This window comes from Aethalodelphis obliquidens, unplaced genomic scaffold (assembly GCF_003676395.1).
Source record: "Aethalodelphis obliquidens isolate GAN/ISIS:26980383/991018 unplaced genomic scaffold, ASM367639v1 scaffold31, whole genome shotgun sequence".
Lineage (NCBI taxonomy): Eukaryota > Metazoa > Chordata > Mammalia > Artiodactyla > Delphinidae > Aethalodelphis > Aethalodelphis obliquidens.
Window position 1 is genome coordinate 4,111,711 of NW_020837975.1, and position 14,504 is coordinate 4,126,214.

The window sequence follows — 14,504 nt, forward strand, 5'->3', positions numbered from 1 at the left end:
TTTTCTGGGATTTGATATCACTCCACAAGCTCAGATGGCTCAGAGCTTGAACATAAAAGTACAGTGAATTTAAATGTGGCTAAACTTCCCTAATTCCATAAGAATCAATTTTTTTCTTTCATACTCCAACTTAAAGAAATAGAAAGCACTTTAGAGCACTTTGATTTATATTTTACTGTAATATGGGCTTAACCAAGGCCATGAAGCCACAGTGTGAAAAAGAAAAAGAAGAAAGGAAGGAGAAAATCAAGAAGAAAGGCATGAGGATCAGCACACTCTCTAAAGATATATGCATTGGTGACATTTGACAACTGTTGCTCTGATAAACCTCCCAAGGATTCTGTGACCTGATGTCCCTGAATTTAACACGCATTAAAACTTGTTGGCCCCTCCCATTGCACATCAATGCCCAATTAGGGAAGAAGGTGTGTGTTGGGGACCAAATGAAAATGCTCTGTCAACGATAATCATGCAAAGTAGGGCTTACCAAACATTCCAAGTGCAAATACATGTATGTAAGGCAAAAAATGTCAAAGGCATTTAATAGCAGTTATAGTTAAAAGAAGTTATGCTGAACAGAAATTATACTTTTAGTTTCTATTGATCAAGAAAATGCTAATTACAATTTCAATGGATTATCTTAAAATGTTTAAATGTGTTTACAGTGTGTTAATTATAACATCATTCTTCATACATTCGAAAAACATATGTATATGGAATTGTATTTATTTATTTATTTATTTATTTTTGCCAAACAAAAGAGCCATAGCTTTTACTTATTTTTTTTTTCATTTTAACATCTTTATTGGAGTATAATTGCTTTACAATGGTATGTTAGTTTCAGCTTCACAACACAATGAATCAGTTATATATATACATATGTTCCCATATCTCTTCCCGCTTGCATCTCCCTCCCTCCCACCCTCCCTATCCCACCCCTCGGTCACAAAGCACCGAGCTGATCTCCCTGTGCTATGCAGCTGCTTCCCATTAGCTATCTACCTTAGGTTTGGTAGTGTATATATGTCCATGCCGCCCTCTCGCTTTGTCACAGCTTACCCTTACCCCTCCCCATATCCTCAAGTCCATTCTCTAGTAAGTCTGTGTCTTTATTCCTGTTTCACCCCTAGGTTCTTCACGACATTTTTTTTCATAAATTCCATATATATGTGTTAGCATACGGTATTTGCCTATCTCTTTCTGACTTACTTCACTCTGTATGACAGACTCTAGGTCTATCCACCTCATTACAAATAGCTCAATTTTTTTTATTTTTATGGCTGAGTAATATTCCATTGTATATATGTGCCACATCTTCTTTATCCATTCATCCGATGATGGACACTTAGGTTGCTTCCATCTCCGGGCTATTGTAAATAGAGCTGCAATGAACATTTTGGTACATGATTCTTTTTGAATTATGGTTTTCTCAGGGTATATGCCTAGTAGTGGGATTGCTGGGTCTTATGGTAGTTCTATTTGTAGTTGTTGAAGGAACCTCCACACTGTTTTCCATAGTGGCTGTACCAATTCACATTCCCACCAGCAGTGCAAGAGTGATCCCTTTACTCCACACCCTCTCCAGAATTTATTGTTTCTAGATTTTTTGATGATGGCCATTCTGACTGGTGTGAGATGATATCTCATTGTAGTTTTCATTTGCATTTCTCTAATGATTAATGATGTTGTGCATTCTTTCATGTGTTTGTTGCCAGTCCGTATGTATTCTTTGGAGAAATGTCTATTTAAGTCTTCTGCCCATTTTTGGATTGGGTTGTTTGTTTTTTTGTTATTAAGCTGCATGAGCTGCTTGTAAATTTTGGAGATTAACCCTTTGTCAGTTGCTTCATTTGCAAATATTTTCTCCCATTCTGAGGGTTGTCTTTGGTCTTGTTTATGGTTTCCTTTGCTGTGCAAAAGATTTTAAGTTTCATTAGGTCCCATTTGTTTATTTTTGTTTTTATTTCCATTTCTCTAGGAGGTGGGTCAAAAAGGACCTTGCTGTGATTTATGTCATAGAGTTTTCTGCCTATGTTTTCCTCTAAGAGATTGATAGTTTCTGGCCTTACATTTAGGTCTTTAATCCATTTTGAGCTTATTTTTGTGTATCGTGTTAGGGAGTGATCTAATCTCATACTTTTACATGTAGCTGTCTAGTTTTCCCAGCACCACTTATTGAAGAGGCTGTCCTTTCTCCACTGTACATTCCTGCCTCCTTTATCAAAGATAAGGTGACCATATGTGCGTGGGTTTATCTCTGGGCTTTCTATCCTGTTCCATTGATCTATATTTCTGTTTTTGTGCCAGTACCATACTGTCTTGATTATTGTAGCTTTGTAGTATAGTCTGAAGTCAGGGAGCCTGATTCCTCCAGCTCCATTTTTCGTTCTCAAGACTGCTTTGGCTATTCAGGGTCTTTTGTATTTCCATACAAATTGTGAAAATCTTTTGTTCTAGTTCTGTGAAAAATGCTAGTGGTAGTTTGATAGGGATTGAATTGAATCTGTAGATTGCTTTGGGTAGTAGGGTCATTTTCACAATACTGATTCTTCCAATCCAAGAACATGGTATATCTCTCCATCTATTTGTATCATCTTTAATTTCTTTCATCAGTGTCTTATATTTTTCTGCATACAGGTCTTTTGTCTCCTTAGGTAGGTTTATTCCTAGATATTTTATCCTTTTTGTTGCAATAGTAAGTGGGAGAGTTTTCTTGATTTCACTTTCAGAATTTTCATCATTAGTGTATAGAAATGCCAGAGATTTCTGTGCATTAATTTTGTATCCTTCTACTTTACCAAATTCACTGATTAGCTCTAGTAGTTTTCTGGTAGCATCTTTAGGATTCTCTATGTACAGTATCATGTCATCTGCAAACAGTGACAGCTTTACATTTCTTTTCCGATTTGGATTCCTTTTATTTCCTTTTCTTCTCTGATTGCTGTGGCTAAAACTTCTGAAACTATGTTGAATAAGACTGGAGAACGTGCACAACCTTGTCATGTTCCTGATCTTAGTGAAAATGCTTTCAGTTTTTTACCATTGAGGACAATATTGGATATGGGTTTGTCATATATGGTCTTTATTATGTTGAGGAAATTTCTTTCTATGCCTACTTTCTGGAGAGTTTTTTATCATAAATAGGTGATGAATTTTGTCGAAAGCTTTTGCTGCATCTGTTGATATTATCATATGTTTTTTCTCCTTCAATTTGTTAATATGGTGTATCACGTTGATGGATTTGCATATATTGAAGAATCTTTGCATCCTGGAAAGAAACCCACTTGATCATGGTGTATGATCCTTTTAATGTGCTGTTGGATCCTGTTTGCTAGTATTTTGTTGAGGATTTTTGCATCTATGTTCATCAGTGATATTGCCTGTAGTTTTCTTTCTTTGAGCCATACTTGTCTGGTTTTGGTATCAGGGTGATGGTGGCCTCGTAGAATGAGTTTGGGAGTGTTCCTCTCCCTACTATATTTTGGAAGAGTTTGAGAAGGATAGGTGTTAGCTCTTCTCTAAAAGTTTGATAGAATTCGCCTGTGAAGCCATCTGGTCCTGGGCTTTTGTTTATTGGAAGGTTTTTAATACAGTTTCAATTTCAGTGCTTGTGATTGGTCTCTTCACATTTTCTATTTCTTCCTGATTCAGTCTTGGCAGGTTGTGCATTTCTAAGAATTTTTCTATTTCTTCCAGGTTGTCCATTTTATTGGCATAGAGTTTCTTGTAGTAATCTCTCATGATCTTTTGTATTTCTGCAGTGTCAGTTGTTACTTCTCCTTTGTCATTTATAATTCTATTGATTTGTGTCTTCTCCATTTTTTTCTTGATGAGTCTGGCTAATGGTTTATCAATTTTGTTTATCTTCTCAAAGAACCAGCTTTTAATTTTATTGATCTTGCTATCTTTTCCTTCATTTCTTTTTCATTTATTTCTGATCTGATCTTTATGATTTCTTTCCTTCTGCTGATTTTGGTTTTTTTTTTTTTTGTTCTTCTTTCTCGAATTGCTTTAGGTGCAAGATGAGGTTATTTATTCGTGATGTTTCCTGTTTCTTAAGGTAGGATTGTGTTGCTATAATCTTCCCTCTTAGAACTGCTTTTGCTGCATCCCATAGGTTTTGGGTTGTCGTGTCCTCATTGTCGTTTGTTTCTAGGTATTTTTTGATTTCTTCAGTGATCACTTCGTTATTAAGTAGATTATTGTTTAGCCTTCATGTGTTTGTATTTTTTTACTGATCTTTTCCTTTAATTGATATCTAGTCTCATAGCTTTATGGTCAGAAAAGATACTTGATACAATTTCAATTTTCATTAAATTTACCAAGGCTTGATTTGTGAACCAAGATATGATCTTTCCTGGAGAATGTTCCATTAGTACTAAAAAAAATGTGTATTCTGTTGTTTTTGGATGGAATGTCCTATAAATATCAACTAAGTCCATCTTGTTTAATATATCATTTAAAACTTGTGTTTCTTTATTTATTTTCATTTTGGAAGATCTGTCCATTGGTGAAAGTGGGGTGTTAAAGTCCCCTACTATGAATGTGTTACTTTCAATTTCCCCTTTTATGGCTGTTAGTATTTGCCTTATGTATTGAGGTGCTCCTATGTTGGGTGCATAAATGTTTACAATTGTAATATCTTCCTGTTTGATTGATCCCTTGATCATTATGTAGTGTCCTTCTTTGTCTTTTCTAATAGTCTTTATTTTAAAGTCTATTTTGTCTGATATTAGAATTGCTACTCCAGCTTTCTTTTGTTTCCATTTGCATGGAAAATCTTTTTCCTTCCCCTCACTTTCAGTCTGTATGTGTCTCTACATCTGAACTGGATCTCTTGTAGACTGCATATATATGGGTCCTGTTTTTGTATCCATTCAGCCAGTCTGTTTCTTTTGGTGGAAGCATTTAGTCCATTTACATTTAAGGTAATTATCGATATGTATATTCCTATTCCCATTTTCTTATTTGTTTTGGATTTGTTATTGTAGGTCTTTTCCTTCTCTTGTGTTTCTTGCCTAGAGAAGTTCCTTTAGCATTTGTTGAAAAGCTGGGTTGGTGGTGCTGAACTCTCTCAGCTTTTGCTTGTCTGGAAAGCTTTTAATTTCTCTATCACATGAGATCCTTGCTGATAGAGTAATCTTGGTTGCAGGTTTTTCTCCTTCATCACTTTAAATATGTCCTGTCAGTCCTTTCTGGCTTACAGAGTTTCTGCTGAAAGATCAGCTGTTAACCTTATGGGGATTCCCTTATGTGTTATTTGTTTTTTTTTCCCTTGCTGCTTTTAATATGCTTTCTTTGTGTTTAATTTTTGACAGTTTGATTAATATGTGTCTTGGCGTGTTTCTCCTTGGATTTTTCCTGTATGGACTCTCTGTGCTTCCTGAACTTGATTAACTCTTTCCTTTCCCATATTAGGGAATTTTTCAATTATAATCTCTTCAAATATTTTCTCAGTTTCTTTATTTTTCTCTTCTTCATCTGGAACCCTATAATTCAAATGTTGGTGCATTTAATTTTGTGCTAGAGGTCTCTGAGACACTCATCAGTTATTTTCATTCTTTTTTCTTTATTCTTCTCTGCAGTAGTTATTTCCACTATTTTATCTTCCAAGTCACTTATCCGTTCTTCTGTCTCAGTTTTTCTGCTATTGATCCCATCTACAGTATTTTTAATTTCATTTATTGTGTTGTTCATCATTGCTTGTTTCATCTTTAGTTCTTCTAGGTCCTTGTTAAATGTTTCTGGCATTTTCTTTATTCTATTTCCAAGATTTTGGATCATCTTTACTATTAGTATTCTGAATTCTTTTTCAGGTAGACTGCCTATTTCCTCTTCATTTGTTAGGTCTGCTGGGTTTTTATCTTGCTCCTTCATCTGCTGTGTGTTTTTCTGTCTTCTCATTTTGCTTATCTTACTGTGTTTGGGGTCTCCTTTTTGCAGGCTGCAGGTTCGTATTTCCCGTTGTTTTTGGTGTCTGTCCCCAGGGTCTAAAATTGGTTCAGTGGGTTGTGTAGGCTTCCTTGTGCAGGGGACTAGTGCATGTGTTCTGGTGGTTGAGGCTGGATCTTGTCTTTCTGGTGGGCAGGTCCACGTCTGGTGGTGTGTTTTGGGGTGCCTGTGGATTTATTATGATTTTAGGCAGTCTCTCTGCTAATGGGTGGGTTTGTGTTCCTGTCTTACTAGTTGTTTGGCATAGGGTGTCCAGCACTGTAGCTTGCTGGTTGTTGAGTGAAGCTGGGTGCTGGTGTTGAGATGGAGATCTCTGGGATATTTTTGCTGTTTGATATTATGTGGAGTTGGGAGGTCTCTTGTGGACCAGTGTCCTGAAGTTGGCTTTCCCACCTCAGAGGCACAGCACTGACTCCTTGCTTCAGCACCACGAGACTTTCATCTACACGGCTCAGAATTAAAGGGAGAAAAAGTAGAAAGAAGAAAGAAAGGAAGGAAGAAAGAAAGAGGATAAAGTAAAATAAGATAAAATAAAATAGTTATTAAAATAAAAAATAATTATTAAGAAAAATTATTAAAAAAAAACGGATGGATAGAACCCTAGGGCAAATGGTGGAACCAAATCTATACAGACAAAATCTCACACAGAAGCATACACATACATACTCAAAAAAGGAGGAAAAGGAGAAAATATAATAAATCTTGCTCTCAACGTCCACCTCCTCAATTTGGGATGATTCGTTGTCTATACATATATTCCACAGATGCAGGGTACATCAAGTTGATTGTGTAGATTTAATCCGCTGCTCCTGAGGCTGCTGGGAGAGATTTCCCTATATCTTCTTTGTTCTCACAGCTCCCAGGGCTCAGCTTTGGATTTGGCCCCGCTTCTGCGTGTAGGTCGCTGGAGGATGTCCGTTCTTCGCTCAGATAGGATGGGGTTAAAGGAGCAGCTGCTTCTGGGACTCTGGCTCACTCAGGCTGTGGGGAGGGAGGGGCACAGAGTGCGGGGCGAGCCTGCGGCGGCAGAGGCCGGTGTGACGTTGCACCAGCCTGAGGTGCGGCGTGCGTTCTCCCGGGGAAGTTGTCCCTGGATCCCGGGACCCTGGCAGTGGCAGGCTTCACAGACTCCCTGGAAGGGGGGTGTGGATAGTGACCTGTGCTCGCACATGGGCTTCTTGGTGGTGGCAGCAGCAGCCTTAGCATCTCATGCCCATCTCTGTGGTACGCGCTGTTAGCTGTGGCTCACGCCTGTCTCTGGAGCTCCTTTAAGCGGCGCTATTAATCCCTTCTCCTCGTGCACCAGGAAACAAAGAGGGAAGAAAAAGTCTCTTGCCTCTTCGGCAGGTCCAGACTTTTCCCCGGACTCCCTCCCGGCTAGCTGTGGTGCACTAATCCCCTGCAGGCTGTGTTCACGCCACCAACACCAGTCCTCTCCCTACACTCTGACCAAAGACTGAGCCTCAGCTCCCAGCCCCGCCCGCCCTGGCGTGTGAGAGACAAACCTCTTTGGCTGGTGAGTGCCGGTCGGCACCGTTCCTCTGTGTGGGAATCTCTCCCCTTTGCCCTCCGCACCCCTGTTGCTGTGCTCTCTACCGCGGCTCCGAAGCTTCCCCCTCCACGACCTGCAGTCTCCGCCCGTGAAGGGGCTTCCTAGTGTGTGGAAACCTTTCCTCCTTCACAACTCCCTCCCACTGGTGCAGGTCCCATTCCTATCCTTTTGTCTCTGTTTATTCTTTTTTCTTTTGTCCTACTCAGGTACGTGGGGACTTTCTTGACTTTTGGGAGGTCTTAGGTCTTCTGCCAGCATTCAGTAGGTGTTCCGTAGGAGTTGTTCCATGTGTAGATGTATTTCTGGTGTATCTATGGGGAGGAAGGTGATCTCCGCATCTTACTCTTCCGCCATCTTCCCCTCCCTGGAATTGTATTTAATACACTGCATTGGCATTACCAGGTATTTGAACATGGTTGAATGAATGCATGCGAGTGACTGAGCTATGTTCACATTTTTATTCTCCATGTTGTGCACAGGTTCTTGAATATATCATATCAGAAACTTTCCAGAAGCATTTGCTGAGTTATTTCCTTTGCCTACACAGATCACACTTGCAACACATGCTTTTGGCTCACCCTTTGGGAGTAGAGTACTGCACCACTACTCTGGATTATCATCAATAATTCAACTTATAGAAAGTTAGGAGCAAGAATGAGAAGAGCAAGCTTTATTTTTTTAAAGTACTGGAGTCAAAAACATAAGGACGGAGATAAAAGAACATGTGCACCATTTGTAAAGTCCCATTTTTGTTTGTATATTTGTATAATAAAGGAAACAAATGCATATATGAATACAGACCAATAGTATATATATACACTATAAATAATCTTCACATCTTAATTCCCAAATTCATTTATCTAAAGTAATGTCTAGAAACCAAAATTTACTTAGGAAAATAGAATGCTTTAAATTAAATTTAAATTAAGGCTAAAGAATACTCACAAGATAACTCTAAACCTGAAAAGATACCTCATCATGTAAATAGAGGCTAAGATCACACATTTGAAAAAATGTCAGCAACTGTCTCTCAAATGTGAGTTACAGAAAGTGCACCCACTTGGATATATGCATTTGTTCATCTATAATGCTTAGTAGGTAGAGATTTGGCTTGGAGTTTACTGCTATTAATGGTACTTAATATGAGTAATTTCCTCCTTATCCATAATGAATAAAATTATTTTAAAATGATCAATTAGGTAAAAGTGAATATGTGATGTGTGTGAATTAAGTGTGGTTACATTTTATGCTAGGTGAAATGTTGGAGAATTTTTCTTTATCTTTCTCCATGACAGTCAGATTTTTAGTTAAACTTATAGTTTAGGGACTTCCCTGGTGGTCCAATGGTTAAGATTTCACCTTCCAATGCAAGGGATGGTGGTTTGATCCCTGGTCAAGGAGCTAAGATCCTACACGCCTAGTGGCCAAAAAACCAAAACAAAAAACAGAAGCAATATTGTAACAAATTCAATAAAGACTTAAAAAAAATGATCCACATCAATCAATCAATCAATAAACCTATGGTTTATCCTAAATTTGAAAGGGTTAAACACCATATAGAAAGTTGAAAGAATATAGTATAAAAAATACTCAAGTGATAAAATATCAACAGTTAACATACCTAGAGTTAAGTTTAGAAATGAGGTTTAACATATAAGTAATAAAAGTAGTGACAAACAGTCATAAAAGATCTCCCCCCAACCTCCATCAATTAAAAGTTAATTAGGGTCAAAGAACACCAAACATATACCATTTCGTGGTGCTAAAAATTTCTTCAGGAAGTTCACAGGTAATGCTGTATTTTTAATTCATGCTTATGGGATAATGATAATTCAGAGAAAGCATAAAGGAAAACTGAGTAAAAGCCTGTTCACCAAAGTAGCCAGATGGACCATTGTCACAGAACTGACCACGTCTACTAATTGCTTGGCTGCACATAGATACAACTGAAAGGTTCCCAGTTGCTGATAGAGAATTTAGCAAAATGTCAAATATGGTGTCAATAATTTAGGTAAATTACCAGTTCAGTTACAAAAAAATGGGAAATAAACCAGAAAAAATGGGTCATTGGAACAAAAAAAACTTTATATACTTAGCTTCAGTAAAAATTCCCTAAAATGGCAATAGAGATACATTGACAAATTAAATAGACTCTAGTCTCTCTTTTTTTTAGCAGCATCTTATATGAACTCAAGTTACTACAAGTACATTTGTCAGATTTTCGAGCAATTGATTTTTTAAATTATTATTGTGATAAACACATGAAAACATGAAACCTATTCCCTTAACAAAATTTTAATGTACAGTATTGTTAACTCTATGCTCATAGTTTTACATCAGATATTTAGAACTTTTCATAATGCATGATTGAAACTCTATACCCACTGAAGAGCAACTCCTCATTTTCCCCTTCCACCAGCCCTGGTAATCACTGTTCTACTCTCTGATTTTATGAATTTATTTAAGAAACATCATATAAGTGGAAGCGTGCAGTATTTGTCTTTCTATGACTGAATTATTTCACTTAGCATAATGTCCTCAAAGTTCATCCATGTTGTAGCTTATAGCATATTTAAGGCTGAGTAATATTCTGTTGTATGTATATGCCATATTTTTTTCTACCCTTGGTTATTGAAAATAATACTGCAATGAACATGAGAGTGCAAATATCTCTTCTAGATCTTGTTTTCGATTCTTCTGGATAAATACACAGAATTGGGATTGCTGTATCATATGGCAGTTCTATTTTCAATTATTTGAGGAGCCTCCATACTGTTTTCCATAGCAGCTGCAACATTTTACATTCCTAACAACAGTGTACAAGTGTTCCAATTAATCTACAACCTTGCTGACATATTTTTTTCCTTTTTTAAAAAGTAATGGCCATTGTATCAGGTATGAGATGATATCTCATTGTGGTTTTGATTTGCATTTCCCTAATGATTAGTGATGTCGACTATTCTTTTTCATACACCTGTTGGCCAGTTATATGTCTTCCTTGGAAAAATGTCTACTCAGGTCCTTTGCCCATTAAAAAGTTTATATATATATATACATATATATATATATATATATATATATATATATATATATATATATATAGTGTTATAGGAGTTCTTTCTATATTTTGTATATTAACCACTTAAAAGATATACAGTTTGCAAATATTTTCTCCCACACTTTAAGACAATCTTTTTGGGGGGAGTTTAGGTTCACAACGAAGTTGAGAGAAAGGTACACAGATTTCCCATATATATGCCCTGCCCCCACTCATGCGTAACCTCTCCCACTCCTCAAAATGGTATAATTTTACCAAGAATGAATCTACATTGACACAACATAATCACCCAAAGTCCATAGTACATTTTAGAGCTCACTCTTGATATTGTACATTCTGTGGTTTTGACAAGTGTATAATGTATCTATCATTATACTATCATACAGAATATTTTCATTGCCCTAAATATTTTCTGTACTCCATCTATTCATCTCTCCTTCCATGCTCCTGGCAACCACTATCTTTTTGCTGTCATCAAAGTTTTACCTTTTCTAGAATGTCATATTATGGAAATCATGATATTTCCAGAATCAAAAAGTATTTAGCCTTCTGGGATTGTCTTCTTTCATAAATATAGTGTGCATTTACAATTCCTCCATTTATTTTCATGACTTGATAGCTCCTTTTGTTTTAGTGCTGAATAATATTTCATAGTCCAGATATACCACAGTTTATTTATCCTTTCACCTACTGAAGGACATCTTGGTTGCTTCCAAATTTTGGTAATTATGAATAAAGCTGATATAAGCATTTGTGTGCAACTTTTTGCATGGATATAAGTTTTCAGCTCACTTGGGTAAATACCAAGGAGTGCAATTACTGTGTCATATGGTGGGATATTAACCTCTTATAGACATACCATTTGCAAATACCTTTTCACATTTAGTAAGTTGCCTTTTCGATGGTTTCCTTTGATGTGCAACAGCTTTTAATTTCAATTGGGTCACATTTGCTTATTTTTGCTCTTGTTTTCCTTGCCCGAGGAGACATTTCCAAAAAATATTGCTGAGGCTGATGTCAGAGTGAACTGCCCATGTTTTCTACTAGGAGTTTTGTGGTTTCAGGTCTTACATTTAGATCTTTAATCCATTTGGAGTTTATTTTTTTGTATATAGTGTGAGAAGAAGTTCTAATTTCATTCTTTTACATGTAGCTGTCTAGTTTTCCCAACACCACTTATTGAAGAGACAGTCTTTTCCCCATTGTATATTCTTGCCTCCTTTTTTGTAGATTAATTGACCACATGTGCATGGGTTTATTTCTGGGTTCTCTATTTTGTTCCATCGATCTACATATCTGTTTTGTGACAGCACCATACTGTTTTGTACTATAGGTTTTTAGTATAGTCTGAAGTTAGGGAGCATGAAGTTTTGTCCTTTTTTCTCAAGAGTTCTTTGGCTATTTGGGCTTTCTGTGGTTTCATACATACCGGAGTCTGTGTTTGTATTAATTAACTCTCATTGTGGTGGTGGTGGCACACTTATCTACAGAGAGACTTTGTGCTAAATAGGGGACAAGGGAGCCATAATCTCTGTTCTCACAGGACTCATGGGCTAGCTGGTGAGACATCACTGGACAAATAATAACAATAAAATGCAGTAGGTGTTGTGACAGACAATCAGCTTGCTGTAGGACTACACATCCCAGTTCCTTGAGAATCACAGCAGATTTCCCAGAGGAAGTGATGTTCAAACTGAGACCCAAAGCAGAAGTGAGAGTTGGCCAAGCAGTTCCAAATCAAGAACACTGTAAGTTCAAAGGCTCAGGGAAAGTGGTGTATTCACAGAAATAGGGAAATCCAACACGTTTGGAGGGCAGAGTTGGAGAGGAAAGTCATAAAAGATGGGGTTAAGTCATGAAGGGCTTTTAAAAATACCAAGGCATTTGGAATTTGTCCCCACTCCACAACATATAAAGGCAGGCAACAGACAACTCCTGAATTAAATAAAATACTGAGCAAAATGAAGACTGCAGGAATAGGGGAAAGAAGATCCATATTTTTCTATCAATACAGAGTATTAATTCCAGGTGTTTTAGCAGTGATATGAATTATACTCAATTGATACTTTGTAAAATACTTGTAAGGTCGAAGGTCCAGGACATTCACAGTTTGAAATTTACTGTACCTTTGACAGTTTTACTTATTGTCAGTGACCTCTTGATCAAATGCCATAAAATAAAGTAGATTTGATAATATTATTAAGACATAAGGATGTCAATTAATGTGCAAAAGTGCTTTTAAATCCAGAAGAACGTGGCAAAGTCAGGTTGTACCGGTCCAGGTCTTTTTGTTGCAAGTAAAAGAAAACAACTCTAGCTTATGAACAGAAATAGAAATATGATGTAAAGATGCAGATATGCCTTACAGAGCCCAGAGGCAAGTTTATATCTGGCCCTGGCCACAGGAAGGCCATGTGGTCAGAAAATGGAAAACCATCAGGGTCATCTCTGTGTGTTGTTCTCTTTCCTGTCCTCACTTAACTATTCTCTTTTGCTCTCCCCCTAGACTGGGTTTCTCAAATCCCCAGTGTGACAGTGGAATGAGTAACTATCCTCAAATCCCCAGTGTGACAGTGGAATGAGTACCTATCTTGTTCTAATGGAAGTGGTGGCAAAGACAAGTCACAACTTCTCCCTTCACACTATAAATTTCAAGAAGAAAACCTTTGAGTGGCCCCAGAGCAGATGTCCACACTTAGTCTATTCAGTGAGCATCAGAATTACAGGGTTACAGAGTTCACGTCTCCTGGCCATCCAGGCCTATGTATTTGGAGAGCTGGTCCCCTGAAAGGTGTCACTTTGAACTAGGAAGAAACCTCAAAATTCTATACAGCACTAACAAACTAAGACTTCTATTCTAATAATTGTGTTATTAATTGTATTTAGTAATTTAAAGTGTGCAGCTGTACTATGTCTATTAACATATCTGCCTAAGGTATAATACATTTTTAATAATCTTCTTTATGTATTTTATCTGTTGACACAAGAGAAGCTATACTGAGTTAGATAGTGTTGAATGATGCCATTCTGAAGGAGAAGCCAAAGGATATTTTGTGTGAGAACTGTTACACTCAGTGAGGTATTCTATAATCTTTCTGTAAGTAAATTTTCTTAATAAAACTTTTTCAATGACACAAATAGCACGATTAAGTCTCCTTTATTATATGACTCATTAGTATGTGAATTTAGGTAACCTAGAGATTGAATCATATCTTGAGCATTCCAATAACATAATATAACACCCTTAGGGGGCTTTAATGGATTTAGAAAACAGTCTGGTTTACCTTATCATCATGTTAATATAGCACAAAACTTTAATATGCAAAGACTTAACTTAGAAAATACATCTATAATAAAAGAATCATGGTAAGTACAATAATAATGATTGTTCAACTTGAAAATATTTTTCAGTATTTCACATCTCATTTCTGGGAGATGCCTCAGCAGCAGTACCCATTATTTGGACCTTGAATTGAGGCCCAAAAAACCATGATTTAAATTACAATGTAATTCAAGATGGTCCTTATGTTCTAAGTACTGTGCTTAGCTCCATGTGAACTCCAGTAAGTAATACTTTTGCACAGATGTCAACTCAATGCATGATTCTTTCATTTACGTAGTTCATCTAAGTCTGATGTTGATTAAGACACAACTCATCATTAAGCTCGTCTAAACATACCTATAAATATTTATCATGGCTGAATTCCATTCAGATTTAATCTGGAGGTCCTAAAATGCACATCGCAGCAGAAAATGCAAAGAATGACACTAACTTAGGGTGTGAGATGAAACTTCATCCATATGAATCACTGCAGAAGTCAATAAATGACATGGGTAACAACCTGGAATAGCTTTCCTGTTCCCATCAAAATGTATATCCCTGAAGGTTTAGATTTAATCAGTAATGAGGCAAATCTATGAGTAACACATTCTTAGATGGGG

The 14,504-nt window shown here is 36.9% G+C and overlaps 1 protein-coding gene across 2 annotated transcripts in view; it reads right to left on the bottom strand.

The window, feature by feature from the left end:
* Window positions 1-14,504, bottom strand: part of HCRTR2 (hypocretin receptor 2) — a 122,248-nt gene that overhangs the window by 64,716 nt on the left and 43,028 nt on the right. The window lies entirely within an intron of this gene.